This window comes from Anolis carolinensis, chromosome 5 (assembly GCF_035594765.1).
Source record: "Anolis carolinensis isolate JA03-04 chromosome 5, rAnoCar3.1.pri, whole genome shotgun sequence".
Taxonomy (NCBI): domain Eukaryota; kingdom Metazoa; phylum Chordata; class Lepidosauria; order Squamata; family Dactyloidae; genus Anolis; species Anolis carolinensis.
In genome coordinates, this window is record NC_085845.1 from 15,421,275 (window position 1) to 15,436,745 (window position 15,471).

Here is a 15,471-nt window from a genome sequence, read left to right on the forward strand (position 1 = left end):
ATTGCACTGGCTTGCTCTCCCGCCTGCGCCACAGCCCAGCTGTCTTAATCTACTCACATTTGCATGTTTTCGAACTGCTAGGTTGGCAGAAGCTGGAGCTAACAGCGGGTGCTCACTCCGCTCCTGGGATTTGAACCTGGGACCTTTCGGTCTGCAAGTTCAGCAGCTCAGTGCTTTAACACACTTTGTCACCGGGACTCCTCTCTGAGGCAATAACCTCTTAGAAATAAATGACAACCAGAACCTTATTGAAAAGGAAAAATGATATCACACCCATTTGGCAAACGTGAATCCCGATGAGCACGTGGAGACCACCTTTTGAAAACCACTACTCAAGAAAAGCAGGACCGTGTTAGACGTTGACTCTTTGAACAAGTGATATTCACAAGTACACAGGTAACTCGGCTGTTAAACTGAAGAACCATGTCTTTGGACTGCCAGGGACAAAGACATACCACTACAAAAATATATCTGGTTAGCAGAGGATGATAGTTTCTTTGAAGTTGTAATTGTAATTGCAGTTGCCCAAAATATATACACTCGCTTAAAACCTTTGAGTTTAAGATATGCACTCTGAGATTTAAAAAAAAAAAGTTGTCTTTGAAAAATAATATATCTTGTTTACTCATAAACATCTTGTATTAATTCACCACACAGGCACATTTCTAATTAAAGTTCAGTTATGGATAGTTGGTGCAGTGGGTTAAACTGCTGAGCTGCTGAACTTGCTGACTGAAAGGTTAATGGTTCGAATCTGGAGAGTGGGTGAGCTCCTGCTGTTAGCCCCAGCTTCTGCCAATCTAGCAGTTCAAAAACATGCAAGTGTGAGTAGATCAATAGATACCACTCCTGTGGGAAAGTAACGGTGTTCCATACAGTCATGCTGGCCACATGACCTTGGAGGTGTCTTTGGACAACGCTGGCTCCTCGGCTTAGAAATGGAAATGAGCACCAACCCACAGAGTCAGACACAACTAAGATTAATGTCAGGGAAAACCTTTACCTTTATGGATAGGATATAGCTTCTCTCTGTGTTGAGTACACATGGTATTATTCTTAATCAATAGTCTATAGTTGCACTCATTGAAGTCTCTAAACAAAAAATATGCATCCACCTCCACTGAGGTCTGATGCAAACTCAATACAAAAATGGAGTCCTGAGTCTGAACATGCTCAGTACAATCGCATGTCTATAACTCCTCCCATACCAAAGAGGTACAGTCAAAGTGGCAAATCAACATATACATAGAATACAAGTTAGCAAATATATATATACATTAATAAACAAATAGCGAAAGGCTTGGGATGTTGCTATTTCCAACAGGGCTGAAGTTTACCTATGCCTGATCTAGACCAAGCAACCTGAAAGACACCTGAGGATCCATGGTTATACAAAAACTCACCCTTCTCTAACTCCCTCTTTTCTTTGTTTGATCAGCTTCAAGGTGTTGAGTCAAAAGGCTAAGCTCATTGGAGATTTTTCTTTTACTTAAAGATCTTTTTAATTCATTAGCTAGGAGTTAGATACTTCAAGATTACATACACATTCTAAAGGTTCATCTCTACTATAGAATTAATGCAATTCGACACCACTTTGACTGCCATGGACCAATACTTAGTAATCATGGGAGTTGTGTTTTTACAAAGTCATTACAGCAGGGGTCCTCAAACTTTTTAAGCTGAGGGCCGGTCCACAATCCTTCATATTGTTGAGGGGCCGGATTATCAACTGAAAAAATACAAACAAATCCGATGCACACTGCATATGTCTTATTTGTAGTGCAAAAACAAGAAGAAGAAGAAGAAGAAGAAGAACAATGAAAGAACAATACAATATTTAAAAATAAAAACAATTTTAACCAACATACATTTATCAGGATTTCAATGGGAAGTGTGGTCCTGCTTCTAGTCAAGTTAATTAGGGTTGTTGTTGTTGTTGTTGTTGTGTGCCTTCAAGTCATTTCAGACTTTGGGTGAGCCTAAGTCTAACATTTATTTATTATTTATTTACTTCATTTGTATCACACCCTTCTCACCCCAAAGGGGACTCAGAGTGGCTTACAAATTATATTATATTATTAGCATAGCACAATATTAGCATTATATATTACTATATTGAACTATACCACTATACTGTAATATTATTAGTAATATTATATGTTATATAGAATATATAAATATTATTATATGGTATTATTATTAGTGTTGTATTGTATTACATTATAATATTATTATATATATTATATTATAAAACTGAGGGCGGGGGGCAGGTAAATGACCTCAGAGGGCCGCATCCGGCCCCCGGGCCTTAGTTTGGGGACCCCTGCATTACAGCTTCTGCCAAACAGTAGTTTGCTGTCTTACCAAACTACAACTCCCATAATTCCATATCATTTAGCAATAGTAGTTAAAGCAGTCTCAAACTGCATTAATTCTACAGTGGTGTACCCTTAAATCAATTAATCAAGTTCTTTAACTGGATGCCGCCTCCTTGTATGTTCTTAAACTAGTTGCAATCAAGGAGGTGCACCTTTCTCTGCTAAACTCTGCCAAGGAATGCTACTTCCTAGATTTAGTTTTTGTGTGTTTCCCTTTGCAGTCTACTTTTTCTCACAATGAGCTTTTCAGTCGCAAACTCACTTTTTGATCTTAATTTTTTTATTTTAAAAGTTGAACGACCACAAAGGTCTACAGAGTCCCCAGTTAGGTCACCACGGGCTGCACATTCCCCACTCCTATATTTGACAAATGGAGCTACCAGTGGTTGCCTCAGGCAGCAGATACTAGGGATGGCAGCAAGATGAGGGAGGCAGAGTTTGGAAAGTTGCTTTCTGCTGTTACTCATTATAGTGTTTGAGAAGCACAGTTTGATACAGTAATACTAAAAAAATAACACTGCCATTCCCTTTCTGTTATTGTCTGCTACTTTAGTAAAAATTATCTTGATGATTGGAAAGAGAGTCACCCAACACTTGGAAAGGACCTGTCAAGTGGCCTTTAAATGCCCATGATGAGTTACTTTGGAAAGTAACAAGAAACCTTTATTCATTACACAGATAAAGCCACTTTGCTTCCTTGTTGTACTTCTTTTGGAAAATAACATTGCAATGCCCGCAGGGAACCTTTTCCCCCTACTCAAAAATTCCAGTACTTGTAGTGTTATACCTGGAAGTCATTACTTCATTTTCTGAGCGGAAGAGAAAGTTTTGTGACATATGATTCATTCTGTGCCCCTCAAGCTTCAGCAGAAAATCCCATCCTGACAGAAAGGAAGATACATTATCTTCTGCGCTTTAGAGAAATCTGATGCCTTCCTGCATTGCTCTGCTCTGTCCCACTCCACAACAGTCCTCAAGCTTTCCCCATTTGCTCAACTATAGCTTGAAATCCATGAGTGTTGGTGAGCAATGTAGATAACCAGCCCTCGTGACTCAAGAAATTCCCAAGTGCCTGGAGTCACATGGAGACTCCTTCCTGGGCCTTTTCACTATGGTTCCAGTTTAACTGTCATGGGTCCATCCTATTTGCAGGACACTTAGCATTTGAGAGCCAATATGATATAGTGGTTTGAGTGCTGGACAGAGGCCGCTTCTACATTGACCACTTAGGTTGGTCTTGATGAAGATCAGCCTCACAGTGGATAAATATCACATGTGGCTTTAATGCCCTCAATCCACGCAGGTGAATGCATCCCCATGGGGACACATTTTGGGGTTCAACATGGTATTTCATATGCTGGATCAGCCCCAAAATGATGTTGCACTCTGCCAACATACTAATAAAGAGGCAGAGCATAGAAACAGTATCTTATTTTGGGTAATAATTCTTAAAATCTACTAGCCAGAGTAATGTCTGGATACTATTATCCATAAAAGTAATTTTGGTACTGTTCTATTATTCAGGCGGAGGTCACAAGAGGGCACTAGAGAGAGAAGGATAGTTCATTTTACAGGAGGAGAGTTGAAGGCGGAAGACAATTTTCCTCATTTTTGCTGGTTATTCCCCCTCCCCAATTCCCATGCCATAAGTGAGGGTTATTTCTAGGATGGGGACATGGCTAGGGGAAATAACAAGAAAACAAGGGGGAATGGTTTTCTTCCGTCAACCCACCCTCCACCCCCATAAAATGGACTATCCTTCTCTCTCTAGCACCCCCTTGTGGCCTCCGCCTGGATAATGAAACAGTACCATATTTTGTCGAAGGCTTTCATAGCCAGGATCACAGGGTTGTTGTATGTCTTTCAGGCTGTGTGTATTCTCTCCTGACGTTTCACCCACATCTATGGCAGGCATCCTCAGAGGTTGTGAGGCATGGGCCATAACAGTACTATAATTTTTTCCAAGCTATAAAAGGGAAAACTCAGCACTGATCGAGACAAGCTTCATGTGATCCAAGAATCCAAGAAGTACAGGTTCAACCATAGGGCAATATAGCCATTTGCCTCAAGATCAACACCTCTAGAAAATACCATCCAGCACTTCTTTTGCATATTTGCCATACATGGTGGCTTTTGGCACTTGGGCACTTCTGCTCCAAGCAGAAATCTCTGAACAGTGAGTCAGGAGGTGGAATTGAGTGCTTGCTCATGTGACCTGAGGCTCTTGGAGGTGAAGTAATCTGAGACTATTTTTACAGCCCTAAATGTGCAAGTATGTGTGGTGGAGGTGAATGAGGCAGAACAAACCTTTACGTCATGGTCTGAATATATCATAGTCATGCCTCTTCCATTGAGTCCAGTTCCAGGGTGAGCTGATCAATCAGTCTAGTTTGATGAAGTAGTAGTATAGTTGAGAGATTGGGAAATGTGGAGAATAGGAAAGGGGGCATGTTCCACCTTGCATGCATGGGGCTTTGAGGAAGCAAAGATAGATAATTTTGCTTTCTGACATGTTTCAGCTCCAGCTGTAGGTTGCTCAAAAGCCAAGGAATGTGTGTTAGCAAGTGAGGGGAGAGGACCAAGTAATAACACAGGGAGGTCATAGATTTCCATTAGTATCCCCATTGTATTCTCTACAGTGTCTGTACTATTAAAAGAGATTGTTTTCCAAGCGGCATGGATGGGGAACCTTTGCCATTCCAGTTGTTGTTAAGTTTCAGTTTCCAGAAGCCAACCCAAATACTCAATGGCAAAGGAGTGTGGGAGCTGCAGTCCAGAGCATATAAAGGGCACCAGAATGGAATGAATATCTTGTAGAGTCTCAATCAATTCAACATACTGGTAGTTTGTGGCAGCCACAAAAATGAAGTTTTTGGCATATAAAAACTACTTTGAAAGTAGTTCAATACGCAGTAATGTTATGTTGTAATTACTGTATTTACAAATTTAGCACCAAAATATCATGATATATTTAAAACATTGACTACAAAAATGGCTTGGATAATCCAGAAGCTTGGATAAGCGAGGCTTGGATAAGTGAGACTCTACTGTATTTGGGTGGCCCATGGCCAAGGAATCTGTAAATTATATTTCAGAGGAAGGAACTGGCAAAACTACCTTTGGATATTTCAGACCTAAGAAAACCATATGAAATTCATGGGGTCACCTTAAGTCGACAGACACTTAGAAGACTCTCTCTCTCACACACAAATAGTATCAACAAAGGAAACAAAAATAATTATGCATCTTCAAGGAGAAGGCGTTCCATCCTGAGTCTGATGAAGTGTCTAGAAATTATGCTTTTTATATTACTGGTAAATGCCAGTCCCTTTGAGGGGAATAGTCACATGCTATGTGTGGGTTTTTTTAGGGGATTGGGAAGTAGAAATGGATTTTTCCCAGTGATCTAAATAATTTCTAAATGAACATGATTTAAACTAGCATGTTTAAATTATTTTATTAGAATCCTTGAAACAATATAAAGATAATGGCACCTTATTACGTGTCTATACCTGAAAGGACACTATTTTTAAATAATGCATGGCTAAAAATGGCAGTACCAGATAAATCAAGGGTTTAGCTTTCTTTAGCTGGAGGAGAAGTTTAGTATCATCAGTTTCACTCACCTCTTTATTGTACTACTTATCAGTTCTGTTTCAAGTTGATAAAGACATGATTCAATCCAACTAGCTGAATATTCTATTTCACTAAAGAATGAATCAGAGCCTGTGGGCACAGGGCCTCAAGCGTTTGTACTTGTGATTGAATGAGTAGCAACAGATTTTACAAATTAGAGACAAGCTTAGCAGTACATTAATTTGTTAGTCTGTTTCTCTGACGCCAAGGATTAGCTGATATATGCTATATTTAATCCATCTAACTGCAACAAAACAACTCAGACAAGTATGGATATACAGGGGTGGTTTAGAAAAAAATTCCATGGAAAAAAAGAGCATTGGGGGAAAAAAAACTTCCAACATACTTCTGCTCAAATGAACAAATAATGTACCATAGCAAATAGATTGCAAGTTTGTTTCTTCTCCAACTTGTATTTCACTAAAAATGCTGTCACCACCACATGACAATGGGATGGATTTCTCTCTGGTACAAACCCCTGAACATTGAGAATATGATTGGAAAGGAAAGGCATAGATCTCACTTTCCAGGTTCATTTACACCTCACATACTTCCTGATATTTATCAGAAATGATCAGCATAATCATTGTCATATAGTTAGGGTTACATGTTATTGGACATTTTATGCTATTTCCCTCAAAATGATTGACGGACTAAGGGGTTAGGAAGGCTGTGACTATAATTATGATATGGTATAATATAATATAAAATAATTGCTATCAAATAACACAATACATTATCAGGGTTGACAAAGCCTCCGGCAAAATGAGCCCAACAGGTCAATTTTGATAACAGAATTAATGGGAAGGTTTTTCTTTTGCAGCCCAGATACAACTGGGAGAGAGTAGAGTTCAACTTGGTGGCCTTTTTGGTCATTAGCACTGAGCCTAGGGAGTAAAAACTAGTATCAGCTGAAGGAGAAACGATAATAAAGCAGAAAAAAAATGTTGCTACTTTGCAGAGTTCCCTGAAATGGAGCTCCTCATCCAAGCACAATATTTTTTGGAATCACTTTGTGAGAGCAGTGTTCTTGCCAAGAACTGTAATAAACTTCCTTTTTAATGAAACTATTATTGCAAAAGTGGAAGTGTATAATAACTGAAAAGAACTATGTGGCCCTGAGTCTGTCTCCTCTCCAGTCCCAGTCGACTAAAGATAAAATCTCTATTCTACAGCTTGGGTAGTTTCAATTACCAGGAGGCAAGCTGGACATGGGTGTACATTTCTGGAGAGGGAGAAAAAAAAGGAAAGGATCAAGGGTAATATAAAGATTTACCTGTACTAATTTAAATATTAAATATTTACATTTAATATACAGTACAATATGTCACTGTGGGATATATTACTGGACTTCTGATGGATACATGAAACTGCAGATATTAGCAACCTTATTGAAATGAAAGCCCTTTGCCCCAGGTGTACCATAAAGTTGTGCTGGAGTATGTGGAAAATGCCTTATAAGGACATATTTTGTCAGATCTCGATAAATGAAACTGCAGATATAGGTCTCATAAGTTTGGGGATTGTGCTGTATAGATTGCCATTTAGATATGATAACTCTAATTTAAATAGAAATATCCCATAATGGTCAGACACATTTAAATATTCCTAAGAGGAGATTCCAGCAAGTGCATCCTGTCATACAAGCTGGTTCTGCTGAAAGTCCCTTTCCCATATTATATATTTATTTTCTTCTTTTCTTCTAGTCCTCCTAACACGTCAGTCCTTCAAATAAATGATACATTCAGTTGGAGGAGTGTTTGCTGACAATCTTTCTAAGAGAGGAGTGGTGATATGGTCACTCTGCCAATAACATTAGATTTCATTTAAGACCTATGTTAACCCCACTTCATATTTAAATGTAACTATATTTCAAAATGTCCATAACATGCAATCTGAAAAACTACAACACCCTTCAAGTCACCTATCAACCAATGACACCCCCATGAATGTCATAGGCTATTTAAGACAAGTTTCATCCTTTTAAATACAGCCTACAGCACCTGGTCTTCATTGGCAGTCTGCTGTACTCTCCAATTTTTGTTGCTTCTGTTAATGAATGCCGCTTATCATTTCATCCCCTTCTTGTCCCTCTGTTTTAAATCCTGAATTTCTTCACCACCTAACACCCTGAATTTCTTCCTTTCAGCCTGACAATCCAGCTCAAACGGTACCTGACAGACTGCAAGGATCACTTTATGAATGGTAAGTAATTTCCTCACTGACAGCTTCCCATTTAGTCTGATGTCCACCAGCGCTTCCTGACACTAGAATAAGCATTAAGACATTAACAGTCTGGCAGATGTTGAAGAGCTGGAATAATGTTTGCTAGATACAGAAAAGGGGGAGGGTAGGAGGAGGAATGCAACCAAACACTGTCAGCAAGTGGCTCAGACTTCGTCATCCACCTACTTGGGTGAGGTGCTCTTTTTAGCTGATATACATCCACATGCCTTGTTTCTAGTAATGTATTCTTTTGATCCCAAACAACAAGAAAATAAACAGTGAGTTTGCAGGTACATGGAGACTCTGGTTGCACAGTGGGTTAGACCACTGAGCTGATGAATTTGCTGACTGAAAGGTCAGCAGTTTGAATCCAGGGAGTGGGGAGAGCTTCTGCTGTTAGTCCCAGCTTCTGCCACCCTAGCAGTTCGAAAGCATGCAAACGTGAGTAGATTGATAGGTATTGCTCCGATGGGAAGGTAACAGCACTCCATGCAGTCATGCCATCCACATGACCTTGGAGATGTCTATGGACAATTCCAGCTCTTCAGCTTCAAAACAGAGATGAGCACCAACCCCCAGAGTCAAACACAACTAGACTTAATGTCAGGATAAAACCTTTCCCTTTACCTTTACATTGCAGATGCATACTTTCCAAGTGTCCCTATTTTGCAGGTACAGTCTGTCACTCCACATTTTCAGCTGCTTTGAAAATGTCCCAGTTTCTTTCTCCTCCTCCCATGTCCCCCCTTTTGTCCTCAGCTTACTTCAGTTGCTGCAAACTGATTTCAATATGAAAAGATAGTTGCACAAAGTGAATTCAGCAGGGGGAAAGGAAAGGTGAGGTCCTGTCCCTCCATGTAGGTTTTGGCAAAAGCAAACTGCTGTAACCTCTCCTAATTTGCAGGTCCTTTGTCACTAATAATTATTGCCATCTTGGCCACTTTCTGATGTTGCTTGGCCACATATGTCCAGTTCAGTTTCTTCAGACACAATACATTCCATCCTCTCAGGTCCAAAAACCAGACTGCTTTTGGGCAGAGGAGGTTAAAAACCTTGTAAATTACAGCTATATTTCCATAACATTGAGCCACAGCAGTTAAGAGTGATGTGAAACTGCATTAATTCTACAATGTAGATACACCCATATCTTGGCAAGATTGGTGCCTTCCTTACCATCCTTTCATTGGCAAGTAAAGATATTTTTGTTTTGGCTGGCCTTTGGGAACTGCTCAGAGCAGAAAGGGCCTTTCAAATGCAGGATTGTTTATATTTTTAATTCAACTTTTCAATCATTTCTGTTTATTTGCTTCTAATTTTGACAGTTCAGTTATACAAATGGGGAAAATGTAAGCTATCAAATCTTTAGCTAATGAAATAAGGCAGATTTATAAATTAAAATGAATTATTGCTGTACAGTAGATTGGAGCGACTGAGTTCTATAGAGAAACTGTAGCATATACAAGGTGTAAGTAAGTAACAAAGTGTGTTTTATATTTATTTGGCTTTTTTCCCTCTCCTTTAGTATTGTGAGTTTGTGCAATTGGATTATCTGCATTTAAAAACCCTGTTTTGTAGACATGTTCTGCTTCTTGAACTACAGACCTACTCAAAGGGAGATGCTCTTTCGGATTGAACATGAAAGCACAATCCAAGTATACATCTTACTAACTTAATGCTCAAGTTTTCTTTGCTTGCTGTAATTTCACTCTTCTGATGAAAGGTCTACTTTTCCCTGGCTTTATGTTAAATCTTCATGGATCCCAATCTTCAAAAGAAAACATGAAGTGGGCTGCCTTTCCCACAGCTATCATGACAGTTGGCCTGTGTCGTGCATATCTGTTCTTGAAATTATGGTTTGCTTAGCCTTTGAACACGCTGTGTGCTCTTTGAGGCTGGCAGTGAGAGAAGTACATCCAGAGGGCTTCTGGAAAGCAGGGGTGCATTTATGAAACATCTGGGAGAAATATTAGATGTCCTGGAAAGTAATGCATAACAGAAATCTCTTCCTTAATGCCACCAACTGGGTTCATTTCCTCTTCAATGACATAGATCTGGGGCAGGCAAAGGGTTGGGAGAGAGCCAGAACGGTTTCTAGGCCAACTGATGGAGGAAGCCAGCATGGGAGGCAGCCGCATACATGCACACAGATTCTGAACAAAAACTGGTTTACCGAGTAGTGTGGTGGTCCAGATCTGGGAGTAGATGCCAGGAACTGGTCAAGTGGATAAATGCTGCTGCTGCTCAGTTGTTTAGTCATCTCCGACTCTTTGTGATCTCATGGACCAGTCCATGCCAGAGCTCCCTGTCGGCCGTCTCCGCCCCCAGTTCCTTCAAGGTAACCCAGTCACTTTAAGAATACCGTCCATCCAGCTCGCCCTTGGTCGGCCTCTCTTCCTTCTTCCTTCCATTTTCCCCAGCATTGTGATCTTTTCCAAGCTTTCCTGTCTCCTCATGATGTGGCCAAAATACTTCAGCTTTGTCTCTCCTTCCCTCCAGTGAGCAGCTGGGTATTATTTCCTGGAGGATGGACTGGTTGGATCTTCTTGCGGTCCAAGGCACTCTCAGGATTTTCCTCCAGCACCAAAGTTCAAAAGCGTCTATCTTCCTTCGCTAAGCCTTCCTTATGGTCCAGCTCTCTCATCAATAGGCTACTATGGGGAATACCATTGCTTTGACTATGCGGACCTTTGTTGCCAGTGTGATGTCTCTGCTCTTCACTATTTTGTCAAGGTTGGCCACTGCTCTCCTCCCAAGAAGTAAACGTCTTCTGATTTCCTGGCTACAGTCTGCATCTGCAGTGATCTTCGCACCTAGAAATATAAAGTCTGTCACTGCCTCCACGTTTTCTCCCTCTGTTTGCCAGTTATCAATAGGTGTAGTTGCCATGATCTTGGTTTTCTTGACGTTTAACTGCAACCCAGCTTTTGCACTTTCTTCTTTCCCCTTGGTGATAAGGCTCCTCAGTTCTTCCTCGCTTTCGGCCATCAGAGTGGTATCATCTGCATACCTAAGGTTGTTAATGTTTCTTCCAGCAATTTTAACTCTGGCCTTGGATTCCTCAAGCCCCACATGTCGCATGATGTGTTCTGCATACAAGTTGAATAGGGAGGGTGAAAGTATACAGCCCTGCCGCACTCCTTTCCCAATCTTGAACCAGTCTGTTGTTCCGTGATCTGTTCTTACTGTGGCTATTTGGTCTTTATACAGATTTCTCAGGAGACAGACAAGGTGACTTGATATCCCCATACTACCAAGAACATGCCATAGTTTATTATGATCCACACAGTTGAAGGCTTTAGAATAGTCAATAGATGGGGCTCCCAATAAGTGCAGCATTACCCATAGCATGTATCATGCTCTAAAGGGTTTTTTTCCCCTGGTGCTTGTGCAAAGCAAATTGCTAGCAAATTTGGCAACAGGGAGAATATATGCCTTATTCCTAAATACTCTGAAGGCATCAGATCCAGTCCAAACTTGGAAGCTAAGCAGGATCAATCCTAGAAAGTAGTTGAATGGGGGACCTCCAAGAAATACCAAGCACTGTTAGCTGTTTTCCCGAGGACAGCAATGGCTGAGTAATCCTTGACTGAAAAAACCCCAATGAAATACTTTGGTTCACTGTACATGAGCAGATGACTTGAAGGCATGTGCTTGCACACAGGGGTGTATATGTGCATGTACATGTGTATAGACTGTATTTTGCATTGTTGCGGCCAGGGTCTGTGCACCAAAAGGTCTCATGGGCAGACAGTCCAGCACTGTCCTTGCATGCTTTGAAGGACCCAACAGCATGGTGTACTCATCAGCTATCTCCAGTCTCTTCCCATTCTTGACCTTTTGTTGGGACACCACTGCATAAATGCAGTAGTCATTTGCCTTACATTAGGTGCCAGCTGGAAACAGGTGGAGATGGATACTCAAAACCTCCTTTTCCACCAGTGACTCTCACATTATGATTTGTCTCCCCATCTAGAAATACAGCGAAGCACAGCAAGTGTTTGAAACTTCAGCTGACATCTTGAAACCATGGCCTTAATGCACTCTGCACTTACGATGCTCTAATTCCACTTTGCATTGTCTGGGATATTTTAATTAATATTTATTTATGTATTTATAGTATTTCTATATCACCTTCCAGCCCACAAAACATCCCAAGGTGATGAACAAATAAAAACCAATACTATCAATACAAATATTTTTTAAAAGAAATCACAGTCATCTTTACAAATTGTAGTATTTGGCTTGCTTCCTGAAATGGTATGTATATTGTGCTCTTGCTAGTCCCTTCCCCCTCTTCAATTGTGCATTGACCTCTATGGCACAAAAATCCAGACTTGATGCTTATATTCTGGAAGTAATTCCTTTAATAAAACCATGCAGCGTAGGCACTTTCAAATAAGGTAAAAAAAGGCTGCCCTGGCACAGTTCTTCTAGGGCACGAGCAGGTAATTAAGAGGAATATCAAAGCCTAGAGGGAAATTCAAAGGCCATTATGGGTAGTTTTCACTCATCCACTTTTATTGCCATTTAAGGTCTGTACATCTGCGCTGCAATCAAGCGAGAAGGATGCTGATCCAGCAAGCTCTCCACAAATCATAGGATCCTTCGTTTCAGCTGAAATTGGATGGTACTGTGTCCAGGCTTGTTGCTGGTGACTCTGGGACGGGATACGAGCAAAGACACAGTGAAACCAACACCTTTCAGGGACAGTTTGAAGTCAGAGGAGTAACCCTTAGACTGCAAGTCCCAGCAACGCTAAACAGTGGAGCCAATTGCTATAAATACTGGGAGTTTCTAGAAAGCCACACAGTCCCCATTCTTCTTGCACATCATAGCTTTAAATAGCAAGATAGAAAGGTTGCATGGCAAGAAAACATTTTAAAAAACAGGTAATGGCACATTGTTGTACTTGTGAGCCTTCAAATCTGACTTACGGCAACACTAAGGCAAAACTATCACACAGTTTTCTAGGCAAGTTCTGTTTAGAGGGAGGTTTCTATTGCTTTCTTTTAAGTCACCCAATGGATTTCCATGTCTTGAGTAGGAATTTGAACCCACTGTAATAGTCCATTGCTCTGACTACTATTCATTAATGGGTCTTTATGCCTGATAGTTAAATCCAACAACATACTAGCGAAAAGGAGATGTACTGTGGCTCCAGAATTTTATTCCCATTGTGATCTCTTTCACACACATTTGTTTTGGAATGTCATTCTGTTGTGCATGTAAATCGTGTAATAGGAGATACTGTGGCATCCTTTTTATATCATTCAGTCTGTTCACTCGGCTTATTTCCATTTTTGCAGATTCTGTAATTATACACTTATTATCTCTATTCTGGAAGAAACACAAGGGATTTTATGTGCTTGTATTGTCTGCTTAACTACATTGTTCTGTATGTTTATGTGTTCCTCCCTTCCATGTGTGCCTGTTGATATATTCATGTATCACTTATATATGTTTTTCATTTAGGAATGGATTGACTGCTTTTGCCATTACCAGTTTCTTCATATCAGATAGTAGGCTTGTGCATTTTGAGTGAATCGCTATCAGTTTCTGCTTGCCAGATACCGGAAGCCCCCCATATCCATTTTCCAGCACCTCCCGAAAATGGGCTCACTGCCAAATTGGCCTTTTTGTTCAGCATCTGAGAAAAATGATATTTTCTGCTCATTGGTGGCAATGGGGAACTTGATGCTTCCCTTTTCCATGGGAGCCTTTTCTTTCTTCCCTTCAATGGAGCCTGGGTGTCAGCAATGGGGTTAAGAAAGTACCCTCTCCAGCCCATTATGGTGGGGACTTCCCACAGGTTCCCCTTCTATATCTTTCATTAATTTGGATTGGATTTAAAAAACAAACAAACATCAGTTTCTGGATCCCTTGCTTTCTGTTTGTAGAGGAGGAGACTGAGTTTACTGCTTCTTAAAGCTGTTCTACTCTAGAGTAGAGGCAGGTATGTGCACTTTCTTCTCTCCCAGCAACAGCAGCTTTCGAAGGCATTTTAAGGAAGCCCAGGGAAGGTAGAGCAATGACTTGGAGCTCAATCGAGCTATCCTCTCTGGACTATCTTAAAAATCTCCTCACTTACGTGCAAGACTGCAATCTCCCTTCTGCTTGGGGTTTTGCTTCCTTAAAGCTGTTTCTACTCTAGAGGAGAGGTAAGCTGGGATTATTAATTACTATTATTAATAATAATCTTTTAGAAGTATTTCCTGAAAGACAGGAAGGGAAGGATAAAAAGAAGCAAAAAGGGTGAAAGCCCCCAAGCGGGTGGGCGAGCACCCCACCCACCGTCCCTGAGGTCCCCAACTCTCAGTCAGTCCCACTAAATAAAAAGAATCAGGAAAATAAAGGAAAATCAAAAAGATTCAACTGTGATGCCAAATAGGGGAGGAGGAGCCGAAATCGGCTTCCGCTTGCTTTCATGTCGGGTGGGTTTTTGGACCGGGAGGGCCCTTACCGCTACGAGTTCCTGAAATACCAAAGGAAATTAGACCATGCTTTGGCGCAGCTGACTAGTAACCAGCTGCAATAAATCACTACTGACTGAGAGGTCATGAGTTCAAAGCCCAGGTCGGGTTAAGCCCCTGACCATTAAATAGTTTACCTAAGCAGCCCAAAAGACAGTTGCATTTGTCAACTAGGAAATTTAGGTAGGCTTTATGCGAGAGGCTAATTTAACTAATTTACAACATCATAAAACTGCCAGCAGCAAGCTGAAAGGAATGAGGAAGTACAGTACCTGGTGTCACTCATGGATGGTGAAGCAACAGCTCCCCCTGTGGCTGGAATCGAGCATACCATCATGAAGCTGGAAATGTTAAATTGCCTCTATGTGTCTATACTGTATGTTGTTTGTCTGATGGCATTGAATGTTTGCCATATATGTGTGTTCATTGTAATCCGCCCTGAGTCCCCTTCGGGGTGAGAAGGGAGGAATATAAATACTGTAAATAAATAAATTGAGAAAATGGAGGAAACGAAATCTGCGCACAAGCCTATCAGATAGGTCATTTTACTGTGTGCCAGAGCTGCTCCGCCTGCCTTTTGAAAGCAGTGTGCCACTGGACATGCATTCGTTCACATTTATTCACTCTTTTCCATGGAGCTGCATTACTTATGTATGCATTTGAGGATGAAAACAAAGTCTGATTTAAAAAAAATAGAGATGTGGGTGGTTTTGGATGGGATTTAGAAAAAGCTTTTCCCCCTCCCATGTCCTGGGGACTAC

At 40.7% G+C, this 15,471-nt stretch overlaps 1 protein-coding gene across 6 annotated transcripts in view; it reads right to left on the reverse strand.

The window, feature by feature from the left end:
- Positions 1–15,471, reverse strand: part of rasgef1b (RasGEF domain family member 1B) — a 263,110-nt gene that overhangs the window by 45,570 nt on the left and 202,069 nt on the right. The gene's annotated exons all lie outside the window — the stretch shown is intronic.